The following is an 18,957-nucleotide window of genomic DNA, read 5'->3' as shown; positions in this document are numbered from 1 at the left end:
CTTTTTTGACTTATAAATTCCATTTCATAATAGCAAAAAGACACTTAAAGGAAAGTCTTCAGCTTCTTGCCTTATGACACCACCGAAGGCATATAATAATCCTCTGAAAATGCACTACCTGTCATGTCTTATTGCTTAAATATAGGCCAGAAAAATCTGCCTTAGTAGACAGGATGGTGTAAGTGCTACATTGGAATGGACTCTGAAGGCAGGGAAAAGTCTAACTATATCCTTAGCTTCCATAGGAGCAGAATCCAGAATAGCTCCAATTAGAGTTTAGAAACATGGATGCAGGGAAGGAACAATCTCTCTTTTCTAATGTTGATCAAATCCCACAAACGACATTAACCCTGGGATAGGCTGATACAGCGGCAAAGCAGACACTTCAAGAAGCACATTCAGGGCAGACTGCTGCACCCTTCCATTACATAAGTAAATACTTTGGGGTGTCTTGGACTCTTCCTCATTATTTTTTTTGAAACAAAGATGCATTAAATGAAGGTGTTATGTAGATTTCTAAGAAATCTTCACGTTCTTAACTGAATTGTATCTGTGTTTTAAAGATTAGTATCCAAGGGATGTATTCACTTCCTATGATGATGGGAAGGGTGGGGAAGGAAGGAATACAGAATGAGAGTACATTCAGACAAAGGAACTGACCAGAGGAGTAGCGCTCTGGGTGTGTTGGCTTGCCCTCTCCATGTTACCCTTACCTGTGATGGAGATGCATATGAAATGAGACTGTTTGGCATTTGTTGCTAAAGAGAGGGCAGACTGTTACGAAGCAGACTTGCTGTTGAAGGGCCTCCAGACTTACATGGTTTTAATAGGCTCTGGATCAGACGCTTAGGTCAGTGGAAATGATTGCAGTCGATGTCTAAGGCTGCAGAGAGCTTTTATTTGGACACATTCTTGCAAATACTGTAAGCAAAAAGAAGTGTTTGGGCCAAAGTTATCTGTAGTGAGCTATTGTTAAGAACCCCATCCCTACCTTGTGGATTTGTCAGTTATTATTTTAGTTGGTTAATTAATAAAAAACTTGAGTCTTTAAATAAATAGGTAAACCAAGAGAGAAGCGGACAGTCTTTTATTTTCCTCTGTGAGGCTGTATTGCTTATTTCAAGCAAAGCTGGTAACATTCCAGTGTTCTGTTGATAAGCTTATTAACCAAGACCAAAGACCATGGGAACAAAAAGAAAATGGCATTGTGGGTATGCAAGTAAGCATTTTTGTTTTCATTTCTGTTCAAGATGAGTGGTATTGCAGGATGATACAGACCAGAACTCATTGTTAATGCATTTTTGCTAGGAAGTTCTCAGAAGACAAGGGGTCTCTGGAAACTAAGCTTTCAGACAAGGTCAAGGGTAACAAAATGCTTCTGGACACTATTCTTCAGGCTCACAGTCTGGTCTGTATTTTTCTCATACACTGGCTGGAAATGTTAAAAATAACAGTTTAATTATCTCAGTTGAAATTTACTGCAACATGAAAAGTATACTGTCAACTTTGTTAAAAGAACTTGCAGGTACTCTCTCTGCCCTTTAGTCTGTGCCACTTTTTGCCGATTTATGGTAATTTTTCTACTTTAAAAATGGTCCTCTCTCATTGTTATGTTTTAAAAGCTCTACCAAAAGATCAGAAATGGAGAGCACACTTGTGCTGTGATACACAGAGAATATCTAGTGAAATTAATTTAAACCAAACAGCTGTCAACAATACAAAGTAAACAAAATACATACACTGTGGTTTCCTACTAAAACCTTTAATGTGTATTTATAAAAAACGCTGCTTAGGACAACAGATGAAACAACCTACTTTATTTCTATGTACAAATTCCTTTAATTAAGGCATTCATGAGCTAGGCCACTTTCATAATAACAAATCTTCTGTCCTTTTGTTAGTCAGAATCTTTTGAAAGATAGGGGAGCCTAAGAAAAATGGAAGCTATTAAGACTAACATATTCATATTTAACAAATAAGTCTTTTTACATAAGCAATAAATCACCCAGAATATATCACAGCGTGTTATTTCCTGCAAATGGTCCTATGAAGTAGACCTTTTCTTTTTACTGCTCCTTCAACATGACTTGTCTTCAGCTGCATCTTGGGAGTCCTACTCACTCTTCCCTTATCAGTAAGCTGACTTTTTTCATTTAAAGAAAAAACTCCTCTGCTTTCTTAGATATAAAGAAGAGTGTCTACATCAAAATTACAGCATTCACTTTCTGATTCTGTGAACAATGGGTTTACGGTCTAAAATTTATAGGATTCACTACCACAAATCAAATTAGATATGGATTCTTTGTTCTATGTTTTAGACCTTTTTGTTGTGTTCTCAGTACAGGAATGTTGTTATCAGTTTAAACTTCTTTTTAAAGTAAAATTTTTGCATATCTTAAATGTGAAAACAAAAGTAAACCCTCCCTCTGAAATAGAAAATAGTTGCCCCTATTTGTTGCCCCTTTGTACTTGGGCTTTGTTTTCCAGTGGGTGCCAATAAGTAATGTTCTCCTGACGGGAAGTTTTGCATAGAACTATCCTTCCTTGAAGTTGCTGCCAGTTACTTTTAATTGAAAGAAAACTTTCTGTAGCAACAATGCTCTCTTGCAAAGTGACTTCCATTTTTCTCAAGTGAAACTGCAGCCAGTAGCCCCAGAATTGGTGATTTCTGACAGTTAAGAAATGTTTATTTCAGTTGTTATTGACCCTCTGAGGAAAAAAGAAACAAACAAGAAAAGGGGATGCATATTTAGATTAAATTAATTTGAACCTTTGGCTGCAAATATGCATGGATCATTCTTGTGTGACTACTTCAAATAGAAACTGTAGAGAAAAATTAAACAAATTTCTGTCAATCTTTAATGTAGCAGTTTTGTAAGTTTACCACAATCATCTTCGTCAAAGGCATGTAACTGCTTTACTTTCAGATCACTACTTTGAGGATTCATTGCATATTAAAACAGTATTCCAAGAACACGATGCTTTCATTTTTTCAGGCCAGAACACACTTTCTTATGTGGTACCCTCTGGACACAGCACCTCTTCAATTACCATTACAGATAACTTCTATTATAATTCAAATCATAATCAGAGTCATTTGAACAGCTGTATCTGTGTTTTGGCTGGGTTTGAGACACTGTTCGTGGGAATGACCTTGATAACCATGTCACAAAAGCTCCTAATTGAGTGACTAGTATGCAATACAATCCTATTCTTATCCAACATCCACCCCTTCTTTACTCCCCACCTTTTGACGAAAACTCAAAGGGGCATGTTCTGTTTAAACACTTGGGTCTGAGAGGGTCCTCTCTCTTAGCCGTTCCTCACGAAAATTTTTGCCTGTTTGGAAAAACAGCTTCCTCAAGAACTGGTCAAAGATGAGTACTTGGAATAAGAGAGATGGTGCCTATAACATTTCAGAGTGTGCAGTGGTGCTTTTTTACCTCTGCTGTCAGAAACTCATAGTGCTTGTTGAAGTTGAAAGTTGAATCTTTGCCTTTTCCTGCTTCTGGTAGACTCACTAAGAAAATACCTAATACTCCTTATGCTGTTCATCCTATGCCATCCCTTTTTGCTGTCTTCCCTCGTGTTGTCCTGGGGTTGGCTAAAGTTATTCTTTTGTTCCCCCTTTGAGAGGGCAGCAGGAGATGGAAAAGCCTGGCCCTTGTAGCTTCTGTGGAGAGAATATGGGACAATGCTTGCTCGCTAAAGGAGATGGCATGCTTTGTTTGGGTATGTGGCAATGCTTGCTCTCAGACTTGTGCTTCCTGAGATATAGTCTGCCATTATCATCCCATTTATTCAGGCTGATAGTGTATGAAATGGCAGAGGCCGTATTGTGTGTGTCAATCTCTGAACTAAAGGTCCATTGGGATTTGAGGATACTACTGTGAAGCATGGGTTTGGGTTTGATACTGCATTTACTTCCCATTTTCTGTCTCTTGCAGAAAGTCAGAGTGCATAACTTGTCAGCCTTGAAAGGGGAGTTAGGGGGAAGAAAGAGGGATAAGGATGTTTTTTCAGGTTCTATGAAATGTTCACAGCTCAGCTCCATGAGTGGTCAACACAGTGAGGCTGGTAGCAAACTTTGCCAAGAGCCAGGAAAAGGCCCAGAGGTTTTAAACCAGCATTGCTACTGAACTCCCCATGTCATCAAACCATATCATCATATGCTTTTCAGAGAGAAGGTTGCGCTACTGTTAGCATCTCTATAGATATAGCTATGTATGGATCCTTCTTCTGCTGAAATATCTATGAAATTAATAGTTCTTGTACCCGTGTCTTCTCTTGTTCACAAAGACAGCAGCTCTTTTTCAAAGTACCAGCCATTATTTTTACTCAAGAAACCTACTTGAATATGCATCTCACTCATTCAGAAATGGTGTGGTTACGGGCACTGCCTCAAGCAGTTTCCCCTGTTAAAAAATTCAGGAAGTCATGCAGGAGAAGCTAACACAGCATATGAATTTTGGTTAACAGCAATACACCCCTAACTTTTCTTCTTTTAAATTGCCAACAGTTTAAAAAAAAAAAAAAAGTCATTTGCGTGTAATCATGAACATTTTTGTTTTCAGTTGCTACTGAAAAGGATTCAGGCAAGTAATTATGGGTACGTCTGACCAAAGGATGAAAATCTAATTTTGTGGCAACATCGGAAATTTCAGAATTTATCTTCTTCAATGGAGTGAAAGCAAACTTCCTGAACCCTTTTTGAAAAAAACTGGAATTGAGTTAAAGTAGAAGGGTGCTTGAGTAGGTTGGGATGTCTGAAGACCCCTTTCCTCACTTGTTGCCACATAAAACTTTTTTGTCAAACCAACTGCATCTCTGCATTTTAGCTTTGATAAAACAGGCTTTTCAAAATCTGCTCTTTCTGTGAAGTTAAAATGTTTTGACTACTTTTACTAATAAGACACAATGAAATAGCTATTAATAATTCTTGCAGTTTAGACTATAATTCATTATAGTTTTCATTGCAGCTAAAGAGCAGAAAGTTTTGGGTTTGTTCCCACAATAGTTTTCACGTCACATTCTAGTTTGAGGACGTCATATGTGTGTAGCATATATACATAGTAATATGCACATACTCCACATGACGTGTCTTTGGTTCCAAGACTTGATCTAGGACAGAGCATCTGCAATAGCATCATTGTTGCTATTTCTGCATGTCATATTTATTCTAAGTAGAGAAATGCAAACTGAACGATTCAATGGATTAGGGCTTTTTTTCTTTTTATTTTCCTGTAAAAAATAGGAATGAGAATGCTAATCGTAAAGTGAGGAACAGATTAAACTGCTTCATGACGATTCACTGTTTTTAACACAGTGGATGGTATACTTCTGTAGCATTTGACTAATGAATACAAGTTGATCTGCATGAACCGCCGTGAATCAAGGGAATATGGGAAAATGAAAGGCACCTGTCGCAAAGCAAAAGGCTCTCAAAGTTCGTATGTGACTACTGTCTTTGGGTACTTAAGCTGGTGAGCATTAAAGGTGTGTGTTTTTCATATAGGAGTTTTTCAGAGTTTTCTGTAAAGTGTGTTTCTTAAATCTGGCTAAAGAAAGCAGATCAGTTATTAGAAAATCTATGATACATACACTGCTTCAGCTTTATTAGGATGTAATACGGTTTTATTCAATTAAGCTATTTATAGAGAAAGCTCTAACTATATGCACAAAAAGTGGAGAAGTGGGGCTGATGATGTGTTCTGAAGCTGTCCTATCTCTTGATATTAAGAATGTTGACGTTGATCTTTTAATAAGAGAAATTATTTTGCAGGTGTAGAATAAACCATAAGTTATAGTGGCATTTTATTAGTAAGGAGAACTCTTAGGCCTATTCTTTATGGCTGAATTTCAGGACAATCACATTCATTCACATATGCCTTTGTTTCCTGTGATTGCTCTTTTTGGAAAGTAATATTATTTGCCTTGTAGAGTTATGTGTTTTTTCCAGGAATACTTGTGCTGTCCTCTGCTACAAAATACCTACTGATGTCCACCCTTGAGGTGAATACAGTTTGGAGATTGTGAAGAGCTTCTGGCTCACAGAACCTATAAATAGCCCTTGTTACACTGCCTTGTTGGAAAGTGCCATATAATTTTAAAATTTCATTTCCTTTCAATTAGCAGCTGATTACATTTGATGAGCTACAACATTGTTTCCCCTGTGCAGATTATGAGTCAACACAGTCAATGAGCTGTTAAATTTTCCCATGCACAGAAACAATAGGAAGTGATTAAAGGGAGGCCAATCTGGTCATTACAAAGAACTCTCCGTATTATCAGAAAGTAAGAAAAACAAAAAGCTTGGTATTGCCTGTGGGTCTGCCCAAGGTAGATAGACAAGGCAGGTAAATAACTTCACCTAACAGCAGTCACTTTCCTGAAAAGAAATATAGAAGGCTGACAAGAATCAAATGGATGAGTTTGGTATTGATAAGAGGTCATTTTAGTCTCCCTTTTCATCAGTAGCATTCATTCCATCTGTAAATATGAACGTTTCACGTATTAATGTATTTTTGTACAAATATTGAAATGGGAATATGACGTTTAAAGGATTCAAATTTGTGTCTGAAAGGGTTTTAGCCCTGGTAGTATAGACTTACCCTTGCAATTAACGTAAATGGTGAGAATTCCTTCTCCATCATGACACCTCAGTAACATATTGTGTACTCAAGTAAGTTCTGCTGTGAGCAGATCATTAGTATCACCTAACTAAACCTTCTTCTGCCTTAGTAAGGAGGATTTCCTTGTAGTTTAGGCACAGGCCAGGGCCTGAGGAAATTTAGCTTCAGATTTCCTGTCTCAGAGCATGATACTGCTAGGTGAAGATCCTTTCTTTACTTAACCTCTTAGCTTTCAAGATTGCAAGGGCAGTTAACACTTTATTTCACTGACTGCCACCATGGGGAAGTTGGGGGATAGAACCCATACACTGTCAAAATATAGGTACCAAGAAAGGAAGAGTAATGCAATGTTTTTACCCCTTTGTCCCTCAGAGAGATAAAAGGCAGGCCAGTTGTATTTTTAGATGGAAAAACAAATGGTTGCTCTTAAGTGTCTTGGGGTTATGATGTTGCTATGGGTTTTTTTTTTTAATTAATTTCATAGATTTGAAATGACCTAGTTTTCCAATTAATAAGCCAAGTATGAGAAATGGAAAGAAAATGGTTTCACAGTTCAAGTCCTCTTGAGTCATAGTCTCTGGTTTAGTCAAAGCAAAGGGTCATATTTTGCTTTTGATTTACAAAATGTGTTGTGGAAAACATAGTATCATGGAGAGCAATATGACATCATTTCCATTCTATTCTATGCTGTGAAAACTTTCTATGCAGCCCTATATGTTCAGCGGCATATGGCTGGACTGGGACAGGTATGGCTAGGGCACAACTGCTGTACTTGCAAAAGTCCCTCCCTTTTGTCATCCAGTAAAAATTCATGCAGTGAGCTTGTCATACACACTCCTCAACATTTTCATTTCCACTTGCAGCCACCGTACTTTATAGAGAAATTACCCTCCAGCCATAATTTTCCTGCTTTTAATGACATATTTCTTGGGAAAGATGAGCAACTGTTGAAGAAAAGCAGCCCACCATCTTGGCTCAGGATTATTAAATTGGGTTTCCTCTCTTCTGTCCCTCTGCTGTTTGAAGTCACAATATTTTCACCTGGATATAGATCCCAGTATTTTAATGTTGAAGGTAGTTCACTGAAACAGTCAACTAGAGGAGCTAGTAAGCTCACTGCTTCTTTGATATTTTGAAAATTATTTGCTGTAATTTCACATCTGGGGAAAATTCTACTGTTTATTTATAAAGATGTCAGATGAAACAATCACTGTGATCCTTTCTGGCTTTGGAGTCTATAGAGGTATACAGTAACTGACTGAAATTTACTTTAAGTGATTCCTTGTTTAGGTTGTCTGCTGATATAAAGCACAATAGCAGCACTGACTTAGCTGGGATGATTCCACTGCAGGAAACATGCCCCACGCTCATGTTATGATAGCTAGGCAGATAGTAGTTGTGGGAGGAAAAAAAATAAGGAAAACTTTTATTTCTGGCAGCCAAGAAACCCACTGTATAAAAGCTTATGTTTTTCCTGGGCCAGCAAAATGCCTGTCTATTTTCATGAAAGATGTAAGTTTGAATAGAATTGGAGATTTGTATTCTTTCTTAGTATCCATTTCCACTTAGCATAGTGCTTACATAAGATCTCAACCCCATCAAAATGTACCCATAAAGGTTAACTACACTGATAAGAATGGACAGAAAATATGCTTAAAATTAAGCACATGCTTAATAATCTGTAACCTAAGATTTTGCACGAGACTTTTGTATAAGCTTTGTTTCTAAGTCTGAACTCCAAAGCTCTGATTTTGAGGGGTTTTAAAATGAAAATTTAGCATCAGTCAGTTCCTCCATCTGCTGTTGTGTTTCCAAGAACTCAGACATGGAAACAAATTTTTATTTTTAAGAGCAACCTAACACATCTAATTTCTGCAATTTCTACCTATGGTTTTCCTCTTAAAGGTAATTTGTTTCCTTTCAAGTAATTACAAATAGTACATTTCCAGTCACATTATGCCAACATCAAGACTGATAACTAACTAGTTTGATTCCACTCTTATCAACATTTTATGAAAATTAGAAGTGAAAACATCACACTGGGACCTTTAGAGTTGCTTTAAGTTGTTTTGAATAAATAACAGAGTCTCTTATAGCTTTAATGATTAGAACAGCAAAAAAGATTCCACTACAACATGTAATGCATCTCTCTTTATGCTTTCTAAAAGAACCCCGGGAACCTGTTTATCCTTTTTACTTGTACTGCATAGTGGCATTCCTAGAGATGTGCATTAATACTAATTTAGATTCTTGTATAGTTTAAGCTTTACTGGGTTAGAACAATCTTTCTCTAACTAGTATTTGAAAGTGATCCTATTTGGGGAGAAACATTTCCGTTTGATTTGGCGAATATTATCATTTAGTAAAATAATTTTTATTGCCTTCTTTTCTTCATATGAATTAGACCTTTAGTATTAAAATGAGCACACTTTAGAGGTTATCCTTTTTTTTTTTTTTTTAAAGAAAGTGAGGAGCCATGGTATCTCTTTATCAGAAACTCATACATTAATTAGACCTTACCTTTATATTGTGTGAAGATTCATAGGGCTCTATTTTCAAAAGCAATTTCTAAGACCGTGGCTGAAGCAACCAAAATCTCAGATTAAGTTTCTGGTTTGGGAGAGGGTGAAGGAAGCAATGGTAGAGGTCTCAAGCATGTTTTGAAACTAAAAACAAAAACAAAAACCCCAACACAACAGCAACTTGTATTTTTCACTCAGATTAGTCCTCGTAGTCTTTTCTAACATCTTTTTTCTACAGATGGAAAAGCACATTCTAAAATGCTAGTTTGAAATACTTGTCTCACAGTATTCATCTGCCCTTTTGCGAGATATTCAGTCAATAAATTCCAAAAAGAAAACCCAAGATACAATAGCAGTTCTCTGATTTCCTGAGAATCAGACTATACAGTTCCCTGTTCTAACTGTAATAAGCTTTTTCTACACATCTCTTCTAAGGTTGTCTCAAAGCACTTTCTAAACTGTAAAGAAATTCGTGCAAACACTGTCTTCAGGAAGACTAAGATCTTTTTTCTTGGAACATAAACCAGAAGTCTAGCACCCATATTGCAATCTCTTCTATATTCCTAGGAACTTCTGTGGGCCTCAGGCAAATTGTCCAGCAATGCAAGATAACTGACTGTTTAGAACAGAAAAAACAAGTAAAGTGTTTGATTCTCAGCTTTGTTCCTGAAAACAGTGCAAGGCTTTTTCTCCATTATCATACCTTTGCTGGGATAGTCATCAAATGGTTTTTATATTTCTTTGGTGACATGCTGAGGTTTTGTATGTATGTACACAAATAGGGCATGTGAATGATGCAAACACAGAAAGAAGATAATTAGAATTAGCAGATGTAGAGAGAGGCTGAGATGTACAAATGTAGTGTCTTTGCCAATAAATCACCATGCGAATGATTAAACAAGAAAGTACAGTATATACCTATTTTCCAGCTCTCTGATAAGCAATATGGTGGGAATAATTCTTTGGCTCTTGAGTTACATTCCATGTTAGTGGATTAGTAATGGGTCACACATGACTGATTTAACAGAATAAAGGCTAAGATTAGATTACTTCTTTTAATAAAGTGGGCATACTTTAGATGAGAATGTTTTGTCTATGCATCAAAATTATGCATGTGGTGCCAGGCATCCTCTTCTTTTAAATGTACCTCATTGAAAATAAGGCAAGTTAAACACAAACCGTCTAAGAGTGTGGAAGTATATTATGGCTACTGTGTATTTTATATATGTCATGAGTGAAACAGCAGTGCTGCATATGAAGCTGGCTTCTAGAGACTAGTTTCAAATACCAAACTAGTGCCTACAATATTTTCTTATGTATGTACATTAAAAAAATCCATAATATTTTTATGCAAATATTCAGTAGAAAAGAAACAAAAAATGTTCCCAAGCATAATAGATGAGGCTTTGAGGTTGAAACATAGACCTGGTTGTCAGAAGATCTGATTTTTTATTTTCTGTGTGAATTTTTATTTGCTTGGTTTTTTTTAGTCAGTCAAATTACTTCCAGACAGCCCCTAGTTATAACTAAAGATTCTCAAGCAGTTGCCAACTGCATTCCATTATTTGTAGAAAGGGTTAATTATTCTTCAGGACATCCAGCTGCTATAAGAATAGGCGACTTTTGAGTTTCTCAGATGCTAAGGAAAGCAACAATATTGGAAAGCATAAAATGTGAAATGAGGATGGCAGCTTGTCTATGAGGCAATGTATGTATTACCCTTTGATCACCTGTGAAAAGTGCTCATTTTGCCGCTTAACACCCAATTCACATTTGCACTCTGAATGATTGAGGTTGGAGTCATCTTGCCCAATCCCCTGGTCAAGCACGGTCACCCAGGGCAGGCTACAAAGGACTATATCCAGATGACTTGAATGTCCCCAAGGACGGGGACTCTACAACCTCTCTGGGCAACCTGTGCTAGTGCTTATTCACCCTCACAGGAAAAAATGTGTTTTCTTATATTCGGACAGAACCTCCTGTGTTCCAGTTTGTGCCCCTTGCCTCTTGCTCTGTCACTTAGCACCACTGGAAAGAGCCTGGCTCAATCTTCTTTATGCTGTCAGGTATTTATATACATTGATAAGTATATAAGCCTCTCTAAGTATGTATAAGTATATATTTAAGTATATAAGCCTTCTCTTGGCTGAACCATCCCAGCTCTCAGCTTTTCCTCAGATGACAGATGTTCCAGTTCCTTCAACATCTTAGTGGTCCTTGGCCATTAGGAAGTAGGGTCTGTGTTTCTGTGATTTTGATTTTCCTTTAATGTTTTACATATGCAGTTTAAGAAAGGGGCAAGCAATCATTTATTTCAGGAAAATTGAAGGCAAGAGCTAGGGGAGAGGCTGGAAAGTCAGTAGAGAGTCACTAGAAGCAAGGTCTTCCACTAAGAGAATTATTCATGGAACCACAAAGCTAGAGGAATATCTGTCAGGACCGGTTTAGATAAAGGACTAGATGCCATGTTTTCCGTGATCAGTTGGCTCCACACTGTAAAAGTCTCTCAGCTAGATGAGGATAGATGTAGTGAAGCTTTGGCCATTCTTCTGTCCTGAATCCAGCATGTCTTCCAATTTAGTCCCTCAGACATCCCCTGCTCATGGACCATTGCCAAGCAAAGAAGGGAAGGCTATAATCACTTTGTGTAAAAGCTCATAGAGAAGCTAAGCTATTTTCTGGTGCCAATTTGCAAACTTAAATCTAAAAGTGTTCTTTGAAATCTATGGGTAAAGATGTTTTGATCTCACTAACTGTGGGAAAGCAGGTTCTTCTGTTGCTCTCTTCTTCCATGAGATAATGACTCACTGAGGGACCTTACTTGGAGAAAAGATGTTGTAGGATTGAATGCTGGGCCTGAAGAAATCTAGCCAGCTCTTTACTATTATAAACTTTCTTTCTGCTTATCGGTGACCGTTACCTTCAGCTCAAAGCAGAAGTGCCACTTATGCCTTTTTATGACCTGTTGCATGTAATGTGTTGTTTGCTGCCTTCCATGAGGTCTAAGGGGAAAAAAAGCCTGACTGCTTGACACACATTGATCAAGTCCAATGGTTTGGAAGTTCTGCCTTGTTAAAGGCCACAGCTGGCTAGGCCAGGAGGCAAGGTTCAAAATATGGCACCTTAGCAGGTAGCACCCCTGAGGGTACATATGAGGAGAAGACGATGAGGCCCAGCAACAGCTGGAATTAGTCTGGAAGTTGACAGCAACCTTCAAAATAGGTTGGAACAATCAATGAAAGAATGATGACCTGCTTTGTATGACATATTGCTGGGTAATGTTGCCAGATGAGTTAATAAAGCCATGGCCTAATTAAACCACATCCTTTGCATCATGTCTTCCTGCACAGTCAAGCTGTGTGCTTTCTGGCTTGTATGGTATCATCAAAAATACAGATTCAACAACTAGATCATCTGTTGGTGGTGCAGGAGTTAAAATAGAATACAGCTCACTTCCTCTTAGCCGTATTTGGCTGTACAGAGCTAACAGGAGTAAAAAATGGTGACAATTTATTTTTATCACTTAAGTGAGTACACCTGGAGTGACTACATATGGAGAACAGATCTACTGAATAAGGCTTTTGCCTAGTAACTTTTTCTGACTGTAGCCACATTTAATAATTGTGGTTGAAATGCTGGCTTTACATTTAAAAAAATGTTGACAGAGTATCTTTCACAAATGGGAACATGCTCACATGATTCTAAACATATGCTACAGTCCTTTCCCACAAGTACATCTGTTTCTTTAATTAATATTGTATTTTAATTATTTTAGCTTATAAATACACACTAGGGCTGATAAACACATTTTCTATCAGATGTTTCTGGAAGGAAAACTGTCTCCACAGTTGGGTTTTCCTTAAAATATTTGTTCCCTATGACATTTTTTTTTAAAGCCCTCAAAACTTTGTAATGGAATTACTTCTGTTAGCTTCTGCTTGATAGAAGTAGGGCAAGGTGCAGTGTGTTCAAATCCAAATAGTGAGTTAATCCCCAAAGTAGAAAGGAAACATTGTAATAGGAGAGTATGTGCTACTGTGCAGTGCATTCATTTTTGCTCAGAAAGAAGGAAATGCTGGTATTAGGAAAAAAAGATAAGCCACAAGTTAATTCCAGTAAATTGCAGAAGTAGCAGAGCAGCAATGACACGTGCAGTAGTGTTCTAGCACTTCTTTCTCTCAAAACATGGTTGAAACAGTCTACAATTAGAAAAAGCAGCCACTCCACATACTAAATTAGCCCCTGCCAGTCCTGAAGGTGTTTCTGTCTGAAGATCTCTATTTCACAAAGTTATTTGTTTGCATAGTACCCAGTTCCTTTCAATTGAATTCATGGTAGATGATGAAAGCTTAATTTTTCAGAGGGAAAGGATTAGCTATTATACCAAATATGGGTCAGAATTGTAAGTGATATTCTACCCAGTCTGGTGCTGATACTTCTAAAGGATTCCTTCAGTGAAGGCCTTATCAGTCAACTCTTCACTTTTATTTACTTTAGCAGTTGCTTTAAAAATTCATTCCAACATCTGACTAAAAACAAGAGAGAGGAGTGAATGTATCTGCTCTATCTCATTAGTTAACAGAGACGTACAATGATTTGATATTAGTTTATGTCAGACAATATTCTATAATTAAGCACAGACCATCATCAATTCTCTACCAGAGTGACCTGAGAGGTTGAAAGGGTTTTGTGTTTAGTGAAACATAATTCAATTAAGATGAACAGTTTGGACCAAATTTTTTTCTGCTGTCTTGAGTCATAGCTTCACTGGAATCTGTGGACTCTCACAGCAGCAGCAAATTTCCCTATTTATGCAGATGCCTTTTATATTTTAATTACAAAAGTTGCTACTTCTTTATCGTCAATTAGTGTTTTAGTATTAGTAGTGAAAGCCATGGAACACTTTTGTTTTAACTCATTTAATGATTGAGTGGTGTTAACATCTTAAAGGACATAAAACACCCTGACATTGACCAAAATCACAAATCTGTCTTGGGAATAGCAGACAGCCTGTATTCCCACACTGAGTGAGAAAGGCTGGCATATCATGATTGAAATGCATGAATAAAGAAACAACTAATGTTATAAATTATAACTATTGAATCTAAATGTGGAATGTCAAATAAAATGTATTTTTTTAGGCCCCAAGTCAGGCTTACAGCTGATCTCAGTTCCCTTGGGATTCAAAGACTTCATCTTTGCTGAAAATAGGTGACTCCAGGCATTCATTCAGTGAATTGATCCGATCACCAGTGAATCCAGCGATGCTGGTCTTGTCCTCCTTTATAAAGCAATACTTAATGTTTAGAATACTTGCTCAGAAAATGGGTAACCTATACTCAGTCCTCTTTTCAAACAGAAACTCTTTAAGCCTTCATCTCCTACTTCTTATACTAGGGCAGTTTGGGGATGGCAGCATTTTCCTTTCCTTTTGAACATGAATCACTTTGCAGGAATGAACTCCAAGTTCAGTGGGAAAGAGAGGGAAGACATGAAGGGTCAAAGCACTGTAGTTCTGGGATTAATGGAATTAATGAGAGAAAGGAGCCTGGAATTTCAGTCCTCTGTCTGTAAATTGCTTCTGTAATTTACATTGGATAGTTACTGTGTTTAAAAAAAAATAACAACACAGCAATTCTTTGGAAAATAACCCAACCCTCTCTTTACCTAGGGGAGTAATCTAAATCCCAGGCTAGTTCTGAAAATAAGCATCAGTCTCTGAGTGCGATGCTGAAGTCTTGGAAAGTGGTGAAAGTTTAGAAAAAGCTCTCCATGTGTTTTTTTTCCTATTGGATAGCTCCAGTCACTCTAATCTTATCTATCTACATCTTACCTCTATGTGCCAAAAATTTGCTGCTCATTTCATGAAAAGACTAGATTCTGAAAGGGGTTTCTGAATGTACAGCCCGTTAAGTCCTTACCTATGTCTAGAGATTTTAGGTAGTTTGGACTCTAAATGGCATAAAAATATATAAAATGTTTACATATTTAAGCAAGCACTGTTTGATACAGTGGGAGTGTTGATCTAGCTGTGGGCTGTAATCTCGAGCTCATTTACAGGTTAAAAGCCTTGCTGAGACAGATTTCAGCAAGGCCTAATGTATCGTATAGAGAAACACTGTAGACGTTACCCAGATCACTGAAGTGTTTTTGGAAATGTTACTTATTGTATGAAAATGGCTTTGGTTCATCTACCGGTATAATTGCTTGGTTGCAGTACTGTTTAGGGGAATGGTAGAAACATCCTCTGAAAGCATTAGTGATAACACAACTGGATTAACAGTTATGGGACAACAGGAAATCTGTGCACCCTGTGTGAATTCAAATCAATCAAGTTGAATTAATAACAGAGTATTTCTACAGGCTACCTCACAGTGTATTGGAAAGGCAAGACTGATCTTTGCTCTGGCTGAACTGTGGTGTAAAATTGTGTATTAACGCTTCTGTACTATAGTCATCAATATTGAGTCGGGTAATTTCTGAACGCAAGAACAGATCCAAGTAACAACCCAACAGAGAGCCTCCCTGCCTTACAAGAGTGAAAACAGTGGTCTACATTTCTAAGAAAGAGCATTTGGGTTAAGGTCCCTTTCTTCTTCCTAATACGAAATATGACAGGAGCCTTCAGTAATGTAATCTGATTCAAATGCAGTACCATCTTGGCTTTGCCTCACTTGATAGTATGTCTACTAGTAATGCATTTCTTACTGCCACTGAAGTGTTTAAGCATCAGTTTCTTAGAACATCTATACATTTAATTTTCCCATAGATTTTGTGTAATAATGAGGAGGATAGCAGGAAGGTCTGACTGACAAACTTTTCCAGCCAGGTACATGCGCCTTCCTTTGGGTTGATGAAATATCTTGGGTGGACAAAGCTTCCTTATTAGGTATTAATCAGTGCCTCCCTGACAAAGCAATAGTAGAATTGGGTTAAGGTCTGAGGTATCAGAGCTGCCCTGATCCTGTCACATAAATCAGATTCCAACACTGAAATATCAGGGCTATCTTCTGCAGAATACAGGTGAGATTAGGTATGTGTTGAATAGCAGATTTCAATTAATTTCAAGCAGTTGATTATAAAAGATTAATTTATTGAAAACCCATATTGTAGTGATATTTTTCCATAGAAATTACAGTCCCAAGCACAGCCATGGTTTTGTTTACATATTGAACTCAACATCCTGTTTTCTCCTTGCATATAGCAATTATGACTGTCAAGTCATTTATCTTCCCCCTTTTTAACTTTTGTCCAACATAAGTCTGTAATTTGGTCATTTGCATACAAATGCTTTTATGTATCGAGTTCTGCACTATTTGTATATTATTTTCCATGCATCTTTTTTGGTTTTCTGTAGATTTTGTTGTGGGAAATGCAACTGACGCATATGAAACTTAAGACCTCGTTTGCTCTTTTCCCTCAACTGCCAGGGAGCATGAGAAATAGCTGCAGGTGAAAAGGTTATGGCAGCTTCTTTTACTCTTTTTTTGTAGTGAAACCACTGTAGCTTCTGCCTGGTGTCTCTGCATAGCATGCTAAGTCATATCCAAGAAAGGGAGTGTTAGACAAGCAGCACATTTTCATCCTGGTTACATGGCACAGCAGGGAGAAGGCCTCCCAGCCTCATTTTCTGGAGAAACTGCTTACATTTGTGTCTAAGATTCTTGGAAGGCTCTTCAAGCTCAGTGCCATTTGCCCTTTAAGCAGCATTAAGTTTGGTTAGGTAAGATTTTGTATCCATTATACCTGAATTCTGCATAGAAATAAGCCTTCCTGATACAAAAAGCAGACTGCTGGAGGTATGGAAGAATGTCACAGCTTTACTGCTTTCTGCTCCGTATGGCATGTGTTTCTGTCCCAAAGACACAAACAGATTGTTGAAAGAGAAACATGAGCGGAAGCAGCTCAGAAAATGCTGTTTCCAACACCCCTAGCACTTTGTTGCTCTTCATTGGACTCTGTCCAGTATGTCCATGTCTGTCTCATACTGAGGAGCCCAAAACCGGGCACAGCACTCTAGGTGTGGCCTCACCAGTGCTGAGGAGATGACCTCCCTCGACCTGCTGGCAATGCTTTGTCTAATGCAGTCCAGAATACCATTAACCTTCTTTGCTGCAAAGGCATATTGCTGTCTCATGTGTGACTTAGTGTCCACCAGGACCCCTAGGTCCTTTTGTGCCAAGCAGCTTTCCAGCTGGGTGGCCACCAGCATGTATCAGTGCCTGGGATTGTTTCTTTCCATGTGCAGGAATTTGCACTTCCCCTTGTTGAAATTCATGAGGTTCCTGTCAGCCCATTTCTCCAGTTTGTTGAGGTCCCTCTAGACGGCAGCACAACCCTCTGGTGTATCAGTCTCTCTTCCTAGTTTTGTGTAATCAGCAAACTTCCTCAGAGTGCACTCTGCCCCACCCTCCGGATGATTCATGAAGATGTTGAAGAGGATTGGACCAAGTATTGACTCCTGGGGTGCACCTTCAGTTACTGTCCTCCAACTAGATTTGTGCCCCTGATTACCACCCTCTGGGCCTGGCCATTCAGGCAGTTTTCAATCCATTTCACTGTCTGCCTATCCAGCCCATGCTTCAACAGCTTTTCTATGATCATCTTGTATGTTAAGACTGTTGAAAGCCTTACTGAAGTCCAGGTAGACAATATCCACTGCTCTCCTCTCATCTAGCAGGCCAGTAATTTCATTGTAGATGGCTATCAAGTTGACCAAGCGTGACTTCCCTTTGATGCAGCCATGCTGACTAATCCTAATGATTTTCTTGTCCTTCATGTACGTGGACATGGTTTCCAGGGTTAGCTGTTCCAACACATTTCCAGGTATCGACGTGAGGCTCACTGGCCTGTAGTTCCCTGGGTCATCCTTGCTCTTCTGGAAGTAGGGAATGACATTTACTTTCTTCCAGTCCATGAGGTTTTCCTCCAGTTCTTAGAGTGTCTGGTCACAAAAGGTGACCAATATATAACATCCGAAACACTGAATGGATATTAAAGTTGTGTTGCAAAATGACAAAAGCAAGGATATGCATAGTTAAGTGGAAAATCATAGAATGGTTTGGTTTGGAAGGGACATTTAAAGATCATGTAGTCCAAACCCCAAAATGTACCGGGCGTGACAGTACAATAGCACAGTAAATGAGGCACTTTAAGAAAGCAAATGTAGTGCTTTTGTTTCTCTTTTTCAGTATTGCTGACTTACTTTCTAGGCTGTAATGAAATCTTAGATCTGTAATAGGGCTGTTTTTTCTGGAGCTGACCCAGTCCTTCGGTAAAACCAGATGCATTGGGGACCTATTAGTGTGGTTGTATTAGTTCTTTAAAGTAGTCAGACCCCAGTACAGACTTAAAAAAGTTCATGAAATCCAAGTGTCTTACAACTTTCTGTTGTTAGGCTATACAATTTGTCAGCATATACTTATGGATATGATCACAGTGCAGGTTTAGGGAAAAACAAATTTGAGTTTATGGAAAATATATTGCCCTGTAAGCTAGCACAAACATTGGAACAAAAGAGTAAACAAAACCAAGTTAAAATCTAACTTCTCCACAGTTTTAAAATTCTGCTTTGCTGTTTGAACTTTTACTGACAGGTTTAGAAGCATAGAATGCCTCAAGTTGGAAGGGACCCACAAAGATTAATGAGTCCAACGCCTGGCTCCTCACAGGACTACCTAAAACTAAACCATATGACTAAGAGCATTGTCCAGATGCTCCTTGAACTCTGACAGGCTTGATGCCATGACCACTTCCCTGGAGAGCCTGTTCCAGTAACCAACCACCCTCTCAGTGAAGAACCT

Source organism: Phalacrocorax aristotelis, chromosome 5 (assembly GCF_949628215.1).
Source record: "Phalacrocorax aristotelis chromosome 5, bGulAri2.1, whole genome shotgun sequence".
NCBI classification, from domain to species: Eukaryota; Metazoa; Chordata; class Aves; order Suliformes; family Phalacrocoracidae; genus Phalacrocorax; species Phalacrocorax aristotelis.
This window is presented reverse-complemented; position numbering follows the sequence as displayed.